We start from the raw sequence: 19,562 nt of genomic DNA on the forward strand, positions 1-19,562 counted from the left end.
CCACATCAGTCTATATTATTCCACATAAATATGCCAAAATCTTTGGATTGATGGATAGATTATATGACAGGGGTCTTTTTATCTGTCAGTAGCTGCAGGTTGTCAAGCTCGGCACTTTTTTCTCTTTATCTCTGCACAAAGCATTTGATAATTCTCTTTTATCCTTCCTAAGCCTGAAGCCTGAATGCTGATTGGGTGATTACCCTTTGCATTAATATCGACTTGTGATCAACTTTGGCTCTCCCTGCTGTCGGGATCTAGTGTTGCCAACTTGGCGCTAAATCTGGCAACTTTTCAGATCTTCTTGGCGACTGTTTTTGTCAAAAGCTACTAGCTACAAATCCAGCTACTTTTCCTGGTGTTATTTGAGACTTTTCTGATACTCTGACGTGATGTGAAAGCATGTATCCTATGGTGACATGGGAAGTGGTGCTATACAAATAAAGATTGATTGATTAGTGAAGTTCTTTTGAGACGTAATGGCCTCTTTCAATAGCAAAATAAAAAAAAACAAGAATCAACAGAATAAAGTTAATTTGTAGTTCTAAACATACAGTAGTCACGATGGTTTTTTTAAAAAAATAATTTTTCGTCTCTCCCACGAGGTTGATTTTTTTCCTGCAGCGTCAATTACAATGACATGCAAATGGCCAATTATGCCATTAGGCCATGATGTCATTTAGCAGCTTCTAGCTCCTTTTGGAACAGCCAATAGCTACTTTCCTTACTGAGGAGTTGGCAACATTGACTGGATCTAGATCACGTGTCAAACTCAAGGCCTAGGGGCCAAATCCGGCCCTTCAAAACATTCTAATCGGCCAACAGGTTAAAGTAAAAATGTCTGAGAAACTAGGGTAAATCACAAAAATAATTTTTCTTCCATTTTCAGCTTCCAATATCTCAGGAAATACATCACATAAGAAACTTAAATGTGGTTTAGTAATACAGCTCCACCTATTCTCTCAGAATATACAAAATCTGATTTACATCCTATCTGGTGGACATGCCAGCTCCTCAAAATTGGAAAAAGTTCATATTTAAAAATACATTTTGATATTGTTTTTGTTAATTTATGGACTTTTATTATTAAATCAGAACTAAGTAACTTTTTTACCTTAATAAATTATTCTTGTAGTCCCTGTGAGGGTATTACAAGTGTTTATGGGGTGATTGGGGGGTCTTTCATCTCTCCCTGCTGTCTCTGGCCAGAAAACCAAACTTACGACTTTCCTGTACTTTCAAAATTACGACCCGGTGGCGAGACGCACTGCTTTACGTCAGCCCAATACAAACTAATGCTATATTATGACCAGCCCTGTGGCTGCACACGGTTGTCTACAAATTAACTTTTCTCAAACTTATATCATGGCGGAGCCAGCAAAAAAAAGGCAGAGAAGACTTGTCTGAGGAACAGAGCAACTCCATGCAGACAGCTCAGCAACAACACACACGCCCACACACTCGCAACCCAGCACTCCATCAGGCAGCACACACACAAATATCCATCCATCTATCTATCTATCTATCTATCTATCCATTTTCAGAGCCACTTTGTCAGCACACAAACACATCACACACATTTCCACACTCCCTTTCATATTACTCCCACATCATTCATTTATTTTACTTGTCTCTCTTCCTCTTACATTGTTGTCGTCTTGTGAGAGCAAAGGTGCGCATGTAACTGTGGGGTGGGGCAGGCGGCGGGGGATTCGGAGTGTTCACAACAGTGATATAACCAAAAGGGACATTTAGGGGGAGCACTAAACGCAAGTTAGTTAGTTCTGCTTTAATTTGTCATATTGTCACTTAAAAAAATTTAGTGAACAAAAACATGACAAAAACTTGTAGTCGACAAAATGAACACGAGTGTGTGTGTGTGTGTGTGTGTGTGTGTGCTTTCTCATTGCAGGTGTGTTGATGAGAGTAATTGGTGCACCTGAAGCCAATCACAGGCTCCTATAAAGAAGCAGGTCAAACACTGCCTCTGTTTGCCAGTGGGTCAACATAGAACATGTGCATGTGATGCAAACTCACGCATCGACCCAAATATTCAAAGAATCTTTGAAGAATTTTAGTCGTGAACATTCTGGTGCCAGACACTCGGCTAAATAAGCACAAAGAGACACAAGGAGTTAAGAAAGCATGAACTAGAAATCTAAATGTTGCACAAGTAGAAATAAACAGAAATATTAGCTAAATAAAGACCCACACAGAGCTGAAAACAAAGATAAACACACACCCTGATAGAAACCTGCTGTTTCAGTGTAAAGATGAGAAATGCATTGAATCTTGTTCCTGAAACTGTAGAAAGTCTTAACACAGTATTTTTATTACATCTTTTGAAGTTACAGAAAAGAAAATGTGAGATATTTGTGCTCCAAGTGGTAGATGTTTTGGTTAGCTTAAACTAGTTTTGGATTGTGGTCAGAAGCTGTTCCCATTATCATTTTAAATGTGCAAACTCTAAATGGCACAAAAAAACAAAAACTGGTAACGGAAACGCCTGAATTTTGAAAAAACACTCAAATATCGCAAAAAAGTTCTTACACTTTCATGAGGAGGTTTTTCAGACGTTTCAAGATTAAAATGTATCGGGAAAAGCTCAATGGAAACACTTTTTCTGCAATTACACGTCACTGACGAGACGTACCTGGTCACATGACCACTTCTCTCTGAAAAAACATGTAGTGGTACGTGTTGACAGAGGAGGAGACCCAGACATTTCTTAGCATTAAACTTATAAATGATTACTGCAGCATTCGACCGGAAACAACCTCGTCAATTATTACATTTCACAAGAATTACGAGGCTCCAAAACAAACTTCAATAGAATCACGTTCAAAGCTCAATTATACTTTATCAACGTTTAGAAACAGCACTTTTATTGTGCAAAAAATGGTGTTGGGAGGTCTGATATCTGATGCCCTACCACTAACCCTGGATTTCCATTGGATACGTTTGTGCTCCAAAACTGCTCCGCTGCGCAACTGCAGCATAATCTGCTTTCCGACAATCCCCACTGCGTCCGGTTGTGCTTCGTATCTGTTGCAGCAAAGACTTAAAAAATCCTGCTAATTCACGTGTAATTTTGTGATGTGATTCAACCATGGGTAATTGCAATGTTTATATGTGAAATACAATTTAAAAAGTACTTGGATCGGGCCAAACGTGTTATCAACGGATAAGTCTGTTCCCCCAGAGTCCGAATACGTGCTTGGTTTTTGGGTAGAATCTAAATTGCGCCCGTTAGAGTCAAAACATGTTCATTTTGTTGAAAATGTGCCATCAGCGGACAGCTCTTATTTCCCTGAGTCTGAATATATGTGCTCAGTTTTTGGAAAAAAAACTAAATTAATTTGGTTTATAAAAGGATACGGTATCTGCTTTTGTGTTCCTTAACTATCCATAATTGACAATGTGAGGCACCAAAAAGGTATCCCGCTTAGGGCCCTAAGATGTCTAGGGCTAGCCCTGCTGACGCCGTCAGTCAACTCGCCATGTTGGCTTTTGGAAATTCAAAAGAATAAATTGCAACCTTTGTATTAATCTATCTTGCTTCACGTTCTGCAGACATTGAATTTTGATGTTTTATTCTGTGACTGTAGAACTCTGTACCAGTAATGGGTCTGTAATGTTTTGGTTACCTTACCACAGATAAGGGTCCATTTACTGGGTGCCAATAGTGACTATTAAAACTCTCAATCAATAATAAAATAAAAGAACCTCTTTTGAACATTTCTGACTTCTTAAATTTTACATTGAAGTGATTTTTATTCATCTTGAATCTGCTGTAAGCCTTTCTTTAGGGCAGCATGGGGAGTTGAAGGCCAGTGCTCAAAGACTAACTCCTGCAGAGGAAGAAGAAGAAATGCTTTTCATTAATTTTTTTGGTAAAATCCTCACTCATCTCCCCCTTACAGACAAAAACTAAAAACCCTTTGTTGTCTTTATGTTGGTTGCCAGCTGTTAAATGTGTTCTGGATCTGGAGCGTTATAGATCTACATCTACACAAACAATACAACCAATGATTACACTGCAAGATTAGCCCCTGCTGAGGATGGTTACACTGTTATACGAGGAGGTTAGTACATTTTCCCGCACTGTGCTGGACAGAAAAGCCATCAGACATTAACCTTTTTATCTTCTAAGGTCATTCAGACTTTACTGCATGCAATGATAAAACAAAATAATAAAGCAAAGGCATCACTGGTTTTTGAAACCCAAAACAAATCCAAATCAGTGATAGTGTCCAACTATTGTGTCCCTGGTTGCACGTCCTGTTTGTTGGTTCTGGTTCTGGCAGAATGCAGGAGGTTGGTCAGGGTCTCCAAATGCTTGAAGCCCCTTCATCAAACAAAAAAGAGCACTGTTTATCCAGATTTGGTGATCCTGAAAAGTTTCTATCTGGATCGGATTGATCCAATGTTAGATGTATTACCTGATCATGAATAGCAAAAAAAGGATTACCAAATCCAGATCAATTTTATCCGGATTAAACCTTTTGAAAAACCAGGCCCAAGGAATGTAGAATGGTCCTGGGACCCCACTTTTCAAAACAAAAGCATCACTTCTTGTCTTTCATTAGTTTTTGTAAATAGGACTCTTGTCTTGAAGTTAACAGGAAGTTTTATCAGTAGCACAATGGAGCGTCTCTGAAAATCTCCAACATGTTTTATGGATGAAATGAGCACATGTTGATATTCTACATGGTCACTTTCTCACTTCAAATGTTTTCAGAACTTTCAAAGTAAAGGTGGAGAATCAACACAGATATTTAGCTTCAGTGTGCTTCAGGTTTTTGTCATTGTAGGTTCCAAATGCATCTTGGGAAACTTGGAAGTATACGTCAGTGGGAATGGTTTTCATACTGTAGTGTGCCATTTTGAAAACAGCCGCTGCCTTAGTCTCAGATCGTGTTGTCTTGTGTACAACTCTAGTGAGCAATATGCAGCGCTGTCTCATTAAAAAGCATGTCATTTCTAACACTACCCATGAGTGAATTCCCAACGTGAATGACTCAATGTGTCAAAGACTCAAGCAAGACTTCTTCCTACGTCCCACATCCTACGAGCTCGTGACTAGCTGATGTTGGCCAGATCTTGCAATGATAAGGCACTTTTTTCGTTCTTTTGGCCCGTACAAAATGGATGTGAGCCAAAATTGGCCCACATGCAATGCTGCAAACGTGGGATAGCTATCTTGAGACATATTTGGGCCAGTTTTGGCTGAATTATGGCAAGTTGGCGTCGACTAATCTGGATGTGAGACAAAAGTATATAAGATTTCAATTTATGGTGGTGAACGTGCCAAAAACCAAGAAAGAAGAAGTATATAAGGTACCATATCTGTTTGGTCTGTCCTTGGCTGACGTCTGGTATTCCATGTGGTATGTGGGCCAGATATTGACCAGATGAATTTTGATTCTAGTCTGCACAACAGGCAGCTTTGTATTTACTGGAGCCTTTTACTTTAGCTTTTCGTGTCTCGTCTACATCGACGATCATTATGCATCCTCACATACACTTTCAGATTTTTCAATATTTACTCATCTATTGTTTATTTTTATTTTTATTTATTTATTCAGTTTATTTCCGACATGGTTACATTCACTTTTTTTTTTTTTTTTTTTTTACATTTTTTGTACATGCCGAAAAAGGAGACGAGAGAAGCAGTTTGCTTATCCGGGTCCCGTCCCCTGTTTTACCATCGCAGATTTACATGGGTTTACATGTCTCTCTGGTCAAAACATTCTTGATTTCTTCTTTTTTGTCAAACATCTTCATGTATAATTACCCCTTGTAGACCAGTAGGGCTCCAGTGTGTCTGTATGGATCTTTGGGAAACTCTCTCCAGTTTAAATCTTTTATCATTGCCAGAGTTGGCAGTGCTAAGGCATAATAAAGCTGTGCAGACTATCCCTTGTTTCTCAGCCTCACCACTGCTCGTGTGTGTTTTTGCTGGGGGGCTTGTGTCAGCTGCTGCTGCTCTGATTAATGCTAGTGTGCGTGTGAAGTTTTTTTTTTTTTTTTTCCTCTGTGTGCGTGCGTGTGTGTGTCTGACATGGCACTGCTCTCATGCCTGAAGGGAAACCATGCTGCCTCAGAGACTCATGCATCTAAATGTATCAACGATATAAAATTGATGACCATAGGTTATGTAGGTCAGTCTGGAATTATGCTGGAATGATGACAATGGGGAAGATGGAGTAGTGGGGTTACAAAAATAGCTCCGCAGACGACCAGCCGAGTTCAGCCAATGTTGTTTGATGCCTTCGTTTGCTAATCACAGTCTGCATCTTTGTATGCTTGTGTCAGAGATGATCACAGGACGGTGCTGCCAGATGACCAAGGCTACGTCTCACTCTTATGCTTTCCATCCTGCTATGTTGCCAAATTTGCGAATGTCTTAATTATGTCTCCTAATCCCGCAGCGACTCGTCTTACTTTGTAATAAAATAGCATGATTAGACTTCAGACTTCTTCCTCTTGGCTTTACTTGAAGGTCAACGCTGACGATTCTCTGTGTCATTAAAACTCTTGTTACGATGATCCATTGAAGTCATAGCTGTTTTGTTTGAACCACTTTCCATCCTCTGTGGCTTTTACAAGAAACTCGAGATGAAGTTGTTGCAACTTCCATCTGTTCTCTTACTTTATTAATATTCAGTTTTTGGTCATTACACGAATAACACAAACAACCAGAATTTGTTTGCCCGGATAGTCCAACTTCTGTGGCCGGTGTGTATGGAACTTGTTTAGGTACCGACCGAATTCCTTTGGTTCAGTGACGTGCAGTCAGGGTAGGTAGGCAGTGCCTACTCAAGGGTGAATTGATATTTTTATTATTTGTTTTAAATATAATATAATTATAAATTTTTTATTTTTCAATTTCCGATAGCCTACAGTACCTATAAGTTTGAAAGTGTCAGTATTTTGTGCTGTTCATAGCCCAAAATGCTAAACATTGCTATTTCCTAACCGCTGTAAGGCAGGAGGAGGCCACAACCCTTCTCAAAAGCACACGACTACTCTGCCTCTGTTCCCATAGCGTGTTTTTATGTGTTTGCACATGCGCAGTCAGTTCCCCAAGATGACAACCATTTACGTCCAAAGGCAGCGTAGAGAGCTGCCTTTGGACGCAACCGTGCTATGCTAAATGCTATACCTACGTTCACAGTGCATTAGTGAATTGATATCATGTGACCGCTGCTGCTACGTTCTCTAGCGAGTGGGCGGGATAACACTACAGTCAGGATGACAGCGCTAGAGACAATAAAGAAACTTTTTTTGAGGGAAAATTACAGATTTTAAAAGATGGGAGACCAACACCTGAGTTATCGGACCTTCAGCAAAGATAAGGTCAGAACATTGTTGGTACTTTCTACAGTGAATGGAACAAAAGGAAGGATTGACTTTGTGGATGCTCCTCACTGAGGCTGTTCTGAGTTATTGTTGTTGTCTTTTTCTTCATGTTTCGGTGTTTCCAACACAAATAACGGATGCGCTGCCGTGTCATGAGATATATCTTGTTGGGAGAGTATGGAGGCTATATTAAATAATTGTTTCTTTAATGGTGTTTTACAATGTTGATTTTGTTTGATGTCTAAATACTTGTTCATGTGGATCTTGTTGGGTTTTTTTCTTTCTTGTTATGAATTTTATATTTTGATAAGCGCATTGAGATGACTTTGTTGTAAATTGCACTATACAAATAAAGTTGAATTGAATTGAATTAACGCTTGCCAGCAGAAACGTATGAAATTGTCATTGATGTTGACGTTGGTGGTCGATTTGGAACCCCCTGCCTACCCTACCCCAGTGCTCACGGCACGTCACTGCTTCGGTTCTACCTGGTAACGGTGCGATGTTTCAGTACTTAAACGCATCCTTGCGACTGTTATGGAGTGGAAGAGGATGCGATTTCTCGTGCGGTACCTAAACACAACATTGCACGCACAAAAGCATAATGACAGCAGTAGCTGCGGGTTCAGCAATGGCTAATAGAAAGGCTCCACTTATAAATGCAACAAGTGTAAATGCGAGTTTCACTCCGGATCAGCACGCTGTACGACTACAAGAGTTGTAGAACAAGCTGCTGAAGTCAAGCGCAGAAATATTTTCTTTTTCTGTGGCGCACACACACACACACACATGCTCCTGTGTCCAACAACCCGCTAAAATTATTTATTACATTATGTATTACAGGGGCCATATGTAGAATTATTGTTAATTTTCAACTTTTAAATATGTTTGAAGTACCTAAAATAAAAATTCAAGTGTTAAGAAACATGTCTGCTGTCATGGCATGTATTTTTTATTTATTTTTTTAAGATTACACAGTTATACATACAATAATAAATGTAATAACCTGTAGTACCTTTTTTCCACCAGTTGGGTGAATATAAGCCTATTTACAGCAGAGCTGTCCCTGAACTAGGCCATCTCGGGCGTGAACTCATTCTTCTCAGCCTCCGCTGGGAGCAGGATTACTTACTGGTTCACTTGAAGGTAGATGTCATCTTCTGAAATAACGGTTCACTTGTATTTGTCCCGTTGACGCCTCGAGAGCTTGAGAATGGAGGATTCTTCTTCTTTTTAATTTCCGGCAGACTAGACGCCTCAAAGGCGTATTGCCTTCTGGTGGTGGCAGAAATTGCTTGCAAATTCTACATATGGCTCTTTTTAAAAAAATAAAAATAAAGGTATGAAGGAGCGACTCACTCTGCTCTTTAATAATCAGACTCTCCTTCACCTTGTGGCTGCACGGGCCCAATAAGAATCATTAAACACGGGACGTGATGTTAAAATGTCCGGTAACACTTGACTTGAAGTGACTTACTTAACATTATCCGCTAAATTATGACAACCCTCACTAAATTATGGCACCTTTGGAGCTATGTTAACATTTTTTGGGTTAGGTAGGGTTAAGGTTAGGTGGGGTTATGGTTAGCGGTTAGATAGTGTAAGGACTAAAGTTAGGGATTTGGTTTAATTAGGGTTAAGGTTATGAGTTATGGTAAGGTTTGGGGTTAGGGTAACGAACAATATTAATGACAGCCTTTATGACACCTTATTCATGCTAATGACAGTGTATTGTCATTAACTTTATGTATAAAACTTCAAGTAAAGTGTTACCAAATGTCCTTTGTGCCAAAAGATGGTAGGCACATGAGGTTTACCATTTGAGAGTGGCGTGAGAGCTGTTTCTCAGATATGCTAAGGATGCACATTTTGGGACGCAATAAACAAAACTTGGGATAAACATAAATTACCACACAAAAGTACCGAAAATTTGTACCGTTGAGTACTGATTTACAGATACAGAGTATTGGTTCAAATGTGAAAGGTACCCATATCTACCGGTGTGAACATGCAAACAAACACTGAAATTAGTACATACTGTCTACTATATACTATAAGTATGATTAGGATAAAGTATACTTTAAAGTTGTATATTTTGATAGCGCTTTGATTTCTACTTTTGTTGTAATTAGCACTAGATCAACAACATTGAATTTAATTGAAGTTTCCCAAGATGCATTGGGAACCTACAAGGACAAAAACCTGAATCACACTGAGGCTAAATATCTCCGTCGATTCACCACCTTTTAAAGTTCTGAAAACATTTGAAGTGAGAAAATGGCCAAGTAGAACATCAACATGTGATCATTTGATCCATAAAACTCACGTAAACACATTTACTTCACACATTTAGATTTTCAGAGACCCTCCAAAGGGGATGTTTGAGTTTTAGCTTGAAGCCGGTCCCAGGAATATTTTACGTTCCGTTAGCAATGCATCCTCATGGAGCAGTTGAGTATGACTAGTGTGCCCACCGTGCATACTTAAAAATGTCCCTATATAGTATACGTCCAGGTATCTCTCGCATACTCACTTCATACTATTTAATGTGAACTCACATACATATTTTGACGTGAAACAGTATGAGTAGTATGTTAGTGTGAGTAGTGCGTTAGTGTGAGTAGCAGCGCGTTAGTGTGACATTTACAACACGGCCAAAAACTTGCCCAAGAGTCAAGACCAAAGACAATAAAAAAATCTATTTTAAAAACTATTACAGGTTCATTATTTAGATAACTTTCTCTATTTAGTTCTAGTTTTCTTTTGAATACAATTTATGGACAAATTGAAGGCATCTGCAACTCTTTCAAAGCACAAGATAAAAAAAAGTGAGTTTTCTGCATTAGGTTGCAGATTTCCTTCATACTGTCAGTGTTATTACAGCAAAGTGGAGCCTAACACCCAAAATAAAGTCAGTGCTAAAGTCTTAAGTCACATAAAATCAGAGGAAAGTCAGCAGACTCCACAGTCTAAGGATATTGCCCACTTTCTGCTGAGTCAGCAGCTGCACCTCCTACTGTATGTGTCTGTGAGATGAGCTCATAAACTGTATGGAGAGATTCATAGTGTGCTTCAGCCAGTCAAATGAAGAGTGTCAGGTGCAGTGATGTAAAGCACACTGTCAACACTAAACTCTAGAGCAGAGGAAACATGTTCGACCGAGATTAAATTACTTAGTCTGAGACATTTTGGACAATTTCATGCTCATGAAAACCTTGGGCACAGCGTCTTCGTATTTATTGAAGAACTTTACTGAAAAAATCTTTGACTTAAAGGCCCTAAAACCTTTGGCCATATTTGAAATGAATACGTCTTACATAGAATATGTATTGAGTTCAGTGAGAATAAAATAACAGATGTTTTATTAAAGCAGAGAGGAATCTGTTAATGAATAAACAAATGGTTTTATTGCACAGAGGAAATAAACAGAACGGCGTTAGGTATCGGTAACGGGGTAATCTAACTAATTACTTTTTACACCGTTATCGTTAATGAACGTTAAATGTGGTGCGTAACATGTATTGATTGAATAAACTGTGATCCGAAAGCATCCCCGGCTTCTTACTCAGCTGTAGTGAGGAGGTGGGTTAAAAACAAGGTGAGCGAATATGATTGGATTAGGCAACATCATGTTTCATGGTAGCCAATCAGAGCCAGTGTTTTTACTCATGTGCCAGCACACACACACACACACTGCAGATTTGATGAAGCAGCAGAGATGGTGAGCGTGGAGCAGTCTGATGAAAAGTGGTCATTTTTAAGGTGACGATACAAACATTACTTTAAATTAATTGTGGTCAAAGTCAAGAACGTACATGTGAAGTGTTCATTATAGCCAGGAGTGAAGACTTTGTCTACAGCCATGTCCACATCCAACTAAATTTAATGAAGCACCTCACAACGACACACGCATCTAAAAAATCTGAATACTTTGACATATAGCAACTTTTTTTTTTTTTTTTTTTTTTAACAGTAACGCAAATAGTTACTTTCCTTGGTAATGACTTACTTTTATTATAGAGTAATTCAGTTACTAACATTAATACAGGAAAAAACAAAAGGTTTTGTGTTTGGTTTTTTTGGAGCCATTTTGTTTATTTAACCCACATTTTGTGTACTTTTGTGGTTATTTTTTTTATAATTTTTTCTCATTGTATATATTTCAGTTAGTCATCTTTGTTTCTTCAATTATTTTGTGTATTTTTGTGGTCATTATGTATTTTGTGTGCTTTTGCAATGATTTGTATATTTTTCTTTCATTTTGTATATGTGGTCATTTTGGATATTTTAATCTTATTGTGTATGTTAGTAGTCATTGTGTATGTTAGTTCTTTTAATTATTTTTGTGTATTTTGGTGCCCATTTCTTATGTTACCCTTATTTTGTGTACTTTTGTGGTCATTTTTATATTTTCTCATTTTGTACATTTTTGTTGTTTTATTGATTTTTTTTCTTTGTCATATTGTGTATTCTTCTGTCACTTTGAGAGACTTTGGAATGAATTTGTGCGTTTTCTTTTGGGGCTGCACAAAATTAAGCTGGTTGCCTCCAGTTGTCCTCGTCTGCTCTAACATAGATGAGATTCTGCTGAGTTTTCTAAAATGACATTTCAGATTTCTGACTCTTTCGTGCATCATTTCTTTGCAGCAAATGCGCATCATGAAGCCAAGAAACCAGATGACTTGTATTAAATACAGCTTTCGCTCTCTGTTTAAAGGTGGTTCGAGGCGATCCTTTGTTACTCAGACGTCTCAGTGTGAGCTACAACTTCAAAGTGGCCGCTTCCAGTGAGGTGGGTTTAAACGTTTAATGTTGGGTGGTTCCGGAAACACTAGTAGACAATAATAACAACCCCCTGAGTAGAAATAAAGACGTCCTTTAAATCAGACCGCAGTGAGACATTTCTGTGTTTTCTGTGAAGTTGATGCGTGGGAACATCCAAAGGAGCTCAGGCTTTTATGTGCATGCCCTCCTCTCCTCTTGAGTCAGGGCTGTTTTTGACAAATGTCAGTGATACCTGTGGGACGTACTTTCAGCTCTGCAACAACACCTGTGCAAAGCTGATGCTGCATCATTTAAGCCTTTGATGTGTTGCTCAGGTTTGTTGACAGCTTTGTTGCTTTTCTTTTTTCCAGGCTATTTGTGATGCTGTAATGGATTGTGCAGCATTAAGTGAAGCTGTTTGTTCAGCTGTGTAGAAACCCTTCTTTCATTCATTTCTTACATCACTGTACTACTCAACGTTTGTATTTTGCACATCTGTACAGTATTAAAGCAAGGGAATCCATCATATTTAGACACTACATTATGAGTGTGTCATTGGCCTAATGATGAAAATCCTCATTATGTGAGGACTCACTCTGAAGTCTTACACTCAGTATATATAGCCCCGTAAACCAGAATAAATCAAGAAAAATCTAAATAAATTAATAATAAAACAAAATGTTTTCTACTTTAAAGAATTTTGCCACATGGGTGTTTATGAAATATAAATGACAAAGCTTTGAAAATAATAATTTTACTGACAATAATAATGACATCTTAAAATGAAATTTGAGAAAAACTGTCAAACATGCTAAAGAAATATTAGACAATTGCACAAAAAATGACTTGTTTTTTTTTTGCGTCAAAGGTCAACGCTACAAGAAGTGCAATCATTATGAGACAGCTATGCATGTTTTGTTATTGCAATAAAATAAATTGATTTATTTTATTGCTTAATTGTGACTATCACCAGCCCTCCCTAAGGAAGGGTAAGAAATCTTTTATTATAGGAAGGATGTAAAAAGGGAGAGCAGTGTTATACCTAAGTGGAGGGGGAGGGGAAAGGGAGCAGGAAGGAGAGACTCAAGATAGGAAATAAAAAGGGTGGGGAAAAATAGATTATTTTACAGTGAGGGTGAGATGTGCAGTTGTAGAACATATTGTGCTTATTATGTTGTGTAATCAAGCCTGTATGGTGACAAGTGTGAAGTTTAGCTATAATGGTGGTGGCTGTGGACAGGGGGAATGAGTGAGTGGTAGTACCTATAGCAGGTATTTGGGATTAACGTGTCTAAAGTTAAGCCCGGTATGAGTTTTATCCCACATCCCAAGGCGTGCCAGTGCATCGTAGACCAGTATATGTGCAAAAACCGCTCCCGCAAACCCAGGAACTTCCCCGGGCCCGCAGATGCAGCCAGGCCAGCAGAAAGAGTGGGGGCCCAGGCCAACCCCTCCATGGCCGAGCAACCCCCAGACGCCCCCGAGAAAATGACTGTTGACCAACTGCACAAAATTCTAACAGAATTCCAAAATCTTAGTTTTGTGTTTATATATATGTAAAAAGATGACACATTTTAAAACAAGAGCATCCAATAAATTAATATTTACCATGTTTTAGAAATAAATTTGAGTGTATTGTGTTTTTCAGTTCAGGTTCTCAACTTTATTTTTTTGGTCGCGAGACACTAGGAAGGGGTCGCAAGATGCCTTCAAGAAACCAAGAATGTTTTGAACATTTTGAGCCCGTTTTTACTATTCTTCTGCTACTACACCAAACTTGCCATATTCTAACATAATTTAATCACTTTTTCTTGGAATAATGGCTATGATTTATATAGACTCAAATTGCGTTACAGAAACCATTATTCATTCACACCCTTCATACCGGTGGTGGTAATCTACAATGTAGCCACAGCTGCCCTGGGACATACTGACAGAAGCGTTGCTGTCATTTTGCACCTATGACCCATCTGACCATCACTAACAATAATGCAAAATTCATACCCATTCATACGAGGCCATCTGGATAAAGTGAGCCACGGTCGCCATATTTATATATTACATATTATATTCTTGTCATTATTTTGCTCCTTTCAATGCATTTTTGCTACATTACTCCCATTTCGGTCACTTTTCCATCAAATTTCAAAGCCTTAGTTATAAACCCTTTCCACCACTTTTTCCACCCAATGTCACATTATTATCTTTTTGAACCTCTTTTCACCATATTTCATGCTTATTTATGCCAATTTAACAACATTTACTATTTGTCATGCCCATTAATTGCCAGTTTAAACTAATTGTTTCTACTTTTTAAAAAAAAATTCCCAATTTCTGCCACTTTTAAGCCAATATTGACACTTTTTACCTCTTTTACCACTCTACTTTGCAACTGTTAACCAATTTCACCACCTTTCACTTTTAATCCATTTCATTTCAGTTTAAAACAAAAATGTACATCTTTAAGATGACTATATACTATGGCCTAAATAATATCAAAACTTTCTGGATAACAGTGGATATTATTCAGATGAATAAATAAATGTGGTTATCACAGATTCATAGAACAATGGACCATTTTGCTGACTTTATGATGGACCCCAAAAATCTCTCCCCTTTATTCCCCCTTATAGATGGCCCTGTCTCCACATTGTTCTTTAATGTTCATGTCTGTGTTCCCTGGTCTCTGGAACCATTATCTATGTGGGTCGAGGTCTAAAAAGGTTGAGAACCACTGCTTTATTTTGCAGAAAGTCTTTGGTATTCCAGCCCATTCTCTATTTTAGTTCCTTTCAGGTCCCTCATCGTTCATTCAATCCAACTCCATTCAAGCAAAGTGCCTGCATCCAAATTCATTGATTTTTAAACAGAACAACAGAGCTACTCTAGACCTTTCATCTACCACTGTAGTATCTGCACTATCTGCCCGAAACATATTAACGTTGATTGCACATGCCCAAAGATTCACGATCCGTTCTAGGGTGAAATCGATCGCGGCTGAGTTTCTCTATGCACTTCCTTACTCAAATATTGTGGCCCAGCAGTGGGAGGGTGGTGGAGATCAATGGCTTGGCCCCGGAGGCATGTGTGTGATGTGTGTATTCCTGCACAGCTACAAACATCAGATCGCACTCGTTGACACAAAGGGGGTTTAACCTCAAACACAAACCTGACTTAGTCGGACAGGAAGGAGACCCCACATCTGCCCTTTGGTCAAACCTTTAGAAAAAATACACAGAAAAAGAGCTGAGCTAATAAAATGTGAAATTTGATTTGAGCTGAAACACATTTCTTCATGGAGTTTGGATGTTCTTTCGAAATACATAGATTTTTTTTTTCTTCGGGGTGGTCCATCGACTGACATTTCTAGTTTTGCGTCTACCTTATGCAGTACCCTAGTTTACGTAGTTTTACATAAAGAGATTACCTAATTCATTAAATGGTCCATGGGCTGCTGAATAAGTGGAAGCTGTCAATCATTCCATAATATCAATTTTTTAATTTAATTCCACATCAAAAACATTGACGGCTACTGACAGTGGTTATTTTTTTCCTACATCTTACATTTTGAGCATTTTTGTGCTATGAAAACTGATCATTTACAATATGGGATGCAATCTCAGACTTGATCACCCTGTAGCTGGCCACCTTTGATGTGAATGTCTAGTGTTACAAAGGCAGAAACACCCCTTGATTCAAAAGAACTCACATCCTTCCCATATCTGAGACACAGCTCCCACTCCACTCTCAAATGGTAAACCTCATGTTGACTACTACCATCTTTTGGCACAAATGGCAGTTAAATATATTTACCCACGTGTGATGATTCTGCCTATAGCCAGAAACGCCTGTGTACAGTAAATAATATAACAAATTTGCATCACAAAAAGAATGAAGGAGTCACGAAGTGAAACAAGATGACACTATGCCACATAAACAAATCTCCTTCAAAATAAAAGCACAAAAAAAAAAAAACCTGTTAAAATTCTTTGCCTTAAAGCAGACGGGAGGAATAGGCCGGCCGGGGGCCGCAGACGACCCTTGCTCTAATTTTGAGTGACCGACAAAGTATACACACTAAATGACTTAACAAAACATACAAAATGTCAAAGAAATACACAAAATGACAACAAAAACACAAGAAATATTTTGAAAATGACAAAGAAATTTACACAACATGAAATATGCACAAAACGACTATAAATATACACAAAAATGGCTCCAAAACACACCAAACAACAACCAAATTGCACAAAATGAGAGAAAAATACATAAAATGACAACAAAAATGCAAAAAATATCACATGAATGGTGATAATGTGGCCCTTGGACCAGATAATCACATGTTTGTGGCCCCACTACAATAAGAGTCAAAGGTCCCTGGTCATGTTAATAATGATAATTTTAAAAAATGGGTGAAATGGACCATTAGCATCAGGTTTGTTGATAAAAACTTACCTCCTGATCTCTCTATGCCACTTAAAGTTATTAAACATAACACAGTAGTCAGCATTTAAACCCATTGATAAATACATAAACTGGCGTTTTATTTCCACATTAATATCCAGAGTGAGTTGATATATTCTCATCCAGCCGCAGACGTATGTGGAGCAGTTACGATAGCTGTAAAAAAAGCTGCTGCCTCTTTATGGTTTCAGGAGGCTGCACAGCGAGCAGAGTAAATCAGCGTATCTCCAGCCCTACCGTCTGACAACAGCTACGTTTTTCCATTTCACAGCAGGAAGTTGTAGGTCTCTTAGTGATGTCTCCATACATCAGTGCTGTCTGAGAACAGAGTGCACGCCTGAGCTAGATTTGTGTTGACAGAGCGGCGTCATGTGAGTGCACTGGAGCACGACCAACACAGCGATGAGTAAACCCAACCCAAGCAGACGCCGTATTTTTGTGCACAAATACTTGTATATTTGATGAGTGTGACCACAGCAGTGCAATGCATCATTAGTTTTGGGTGTTAAAGCAAATCCCAGTGTTGAAACGCAAAGCTCGTGTTAAAGTGCAGTGTCGCCTTTTTCAATAAATCAGACTCAATATGCTCAATGTTATGAAGACTTAATCCGTTAAAGTTTTCATTCAGACAACAGTTTTTTAGGGAGTTTACTTTGAACTGTAATCTGCCAGTCTCCTTCATAGGCGTCTGCTGATCACTTTAATGTTTCCTTTGATGTTTCTTTGACTTCAGCGTAATAATTCCAGCAAGTTCTTTTTTCTGTCAGTCTTATTTTTGTCAGAGTTATTTTTGTCTTTTTGATTAATTTGTTAATGTTTCATTTATCCAGAAGACAAACTGTTTTTCAGGAAATTCACTTTGATCTCCTGACATGTTTCCACCCTCAACTGCCAGTCTTCTTCAGAGACGTCTGCTGATCGCTTTGATGTTTCCTTGACTTCCGCGTAATAATTCCAACAAGTTTCTTTAATATTTTGAGGTTTCATTTATTCGGACAAATGTTTTTTCACACAATGTACTTTGATCTCCTGACATCTGCCGATTGCTTTGATGTTTGATGTTGTGTGAATAAATTAAAACTTAACATATTGTTCAAAAAGAAGATAAAAAAAACTTGCAAGGATTATTACGTGGAAGTCAAGGAAACATCAAAGTGATCGCAGACGCCTCTAAAGAAAATTTGACAGTTGACAGTCAAAACATGACAGGAGATCAAAGTAAATTTCTTGAAAAACAGTTGTCTGAATAAATGAAACCTTAAAATATATTTTAAAAAAAAAACAAAAATGGCTTGCTTTGAATTATTGTGATGATTTTGTTGTAGCAGAATTTTTCAAAGCGTTTTCGAGCCAACATCCAAAGACTTGAACATTGCTGCTCTCTGTGTGGGAATCTGTCGTACACTTGTAAGTAAATATATTGTTTGCAAATGAATTTGAGCTTGATCACACAGCACAGAATCCATGTAAACACCATTAGTTCGGAGATTTTCTCTAAATCCGTCTCAGGCAGCATCAATTTGCATTACATTCATTATTATTGGCTTTTAGAAAAGTCTGTTTCCCTGTTTTTCCTCAAAGATGCTGCTGGATATTTAACAAGAAGTTATAAAACTGTGCAGATAACCTTTTTTCCCTCCCAGCTCTAATTGGAGCGTTTGAATTATTGGTCAGCGGAAGACTCTCCATCCTCCTGCGTTAGCTTGCGTAGCTTGTTAGCTTCCATCGAGCTTTACGTCCCATGTGCTGATTAGCCGCCCAGCTTTCTCAGCCCCTTTCTTTTTTATAAATCATCAACTTAAGTGCAGGCATTTCATTACTAGCTGGTGATTGGCCTTTTTACGGGCTTAAATCACAAACAGACCCAGCCAATTTTAGCTCTAGCTAGGTAGTTAATTAACTATTTCACTTGATTCATTGTATCGGCTCAATGATTTAGTGTTGGCTGGCTCAGAGGAGGGGGGGGGTTTAAATATGCATGTGACAACTTCATGCATCACATAAAGACGAGGAGGAGGAGATGAAGCCAACTGTTCAGATTAGAAATTCCGGAGCCAAACCAGCTGTGGAATAATGACCGAGGAGCTGGAAAAGTCTTGTGATGATAACTCTACCAGGAAGGCAGGATATGTATGAAACAGCTTAGATACATAGTTGATCTACAAACACTTTAAAGATGGGTGTGCTACACAAAATGATGCCAAGCCCAGCAATAAACTGGTTAATGGTGACACCTGACTTCCTGTTTACCAGAATAAAGCTACACACATGCTACTTTACGTAGGTTTTTCCCTCCAAAACCGCTCTGTTTCTGAAAATTTCTAAAAACCATAAAGTGATGCTTCTGTAATATATGATAACATCCCATTCTCACAGTGATTCAATACAATTATAAAGACATAGTGTTTTTAACCAATTATTTCTCTCATTAGGGCCACATCTACTTTCTGGTGAATTTCCAAAGGAACTTTCTGGAATTTAAGAATATTCAAAAATATAAACTTTTTTTATTGGAATTATTTCTTGGAATTAACTGGAATTTGGGAGTCATTCTAAATAACGGTATAATTTCCAACACAAATAATAGCATCCTTTCAAAATAAGACATGGACTTTGCAAAATTCCAGGAATTTTTTTAATTTTTCTTGGGGTTTAACGAGAATTAAAAATAAAATGAATGTTGACTTTTAACAGTTGGTAAAATAGCATCATCTAGAACAGTGGTTCTCAAACCTTTTTGGCTCCAGTACCTCCTTTCTCTTACTTTTGAATCCAGGTACCCCCCCAACATTTTGCTCCGAATTCTGTGAAAAAACATTTACAGAGCAATAATTATAGAATAAATGAGTGATAACACACATTTTAAAGTAAATAAGTGGAATTGAACAGTATTTAGTGCCTCTTGAATAGATCTATTCATAAAGTTGTTTCATTTCATGTTCTTATCAAGATCATTTCTATCATCA

Source organism: Gouania willdenowi, chromosome 12 (genome assembly GCF_900634775.1).
Source record: "Gouania willdenowi chromosome 12, fGouWil2.1, whole genome shotgun sequence".
In the NCBI taxonomy this organism is placed as follows: Eukaryota; Metazoa; Chordata; class Actinopteri; order Blenniiformes; family Gobiesocidae; genus Gouania; species Gouania willdenowi.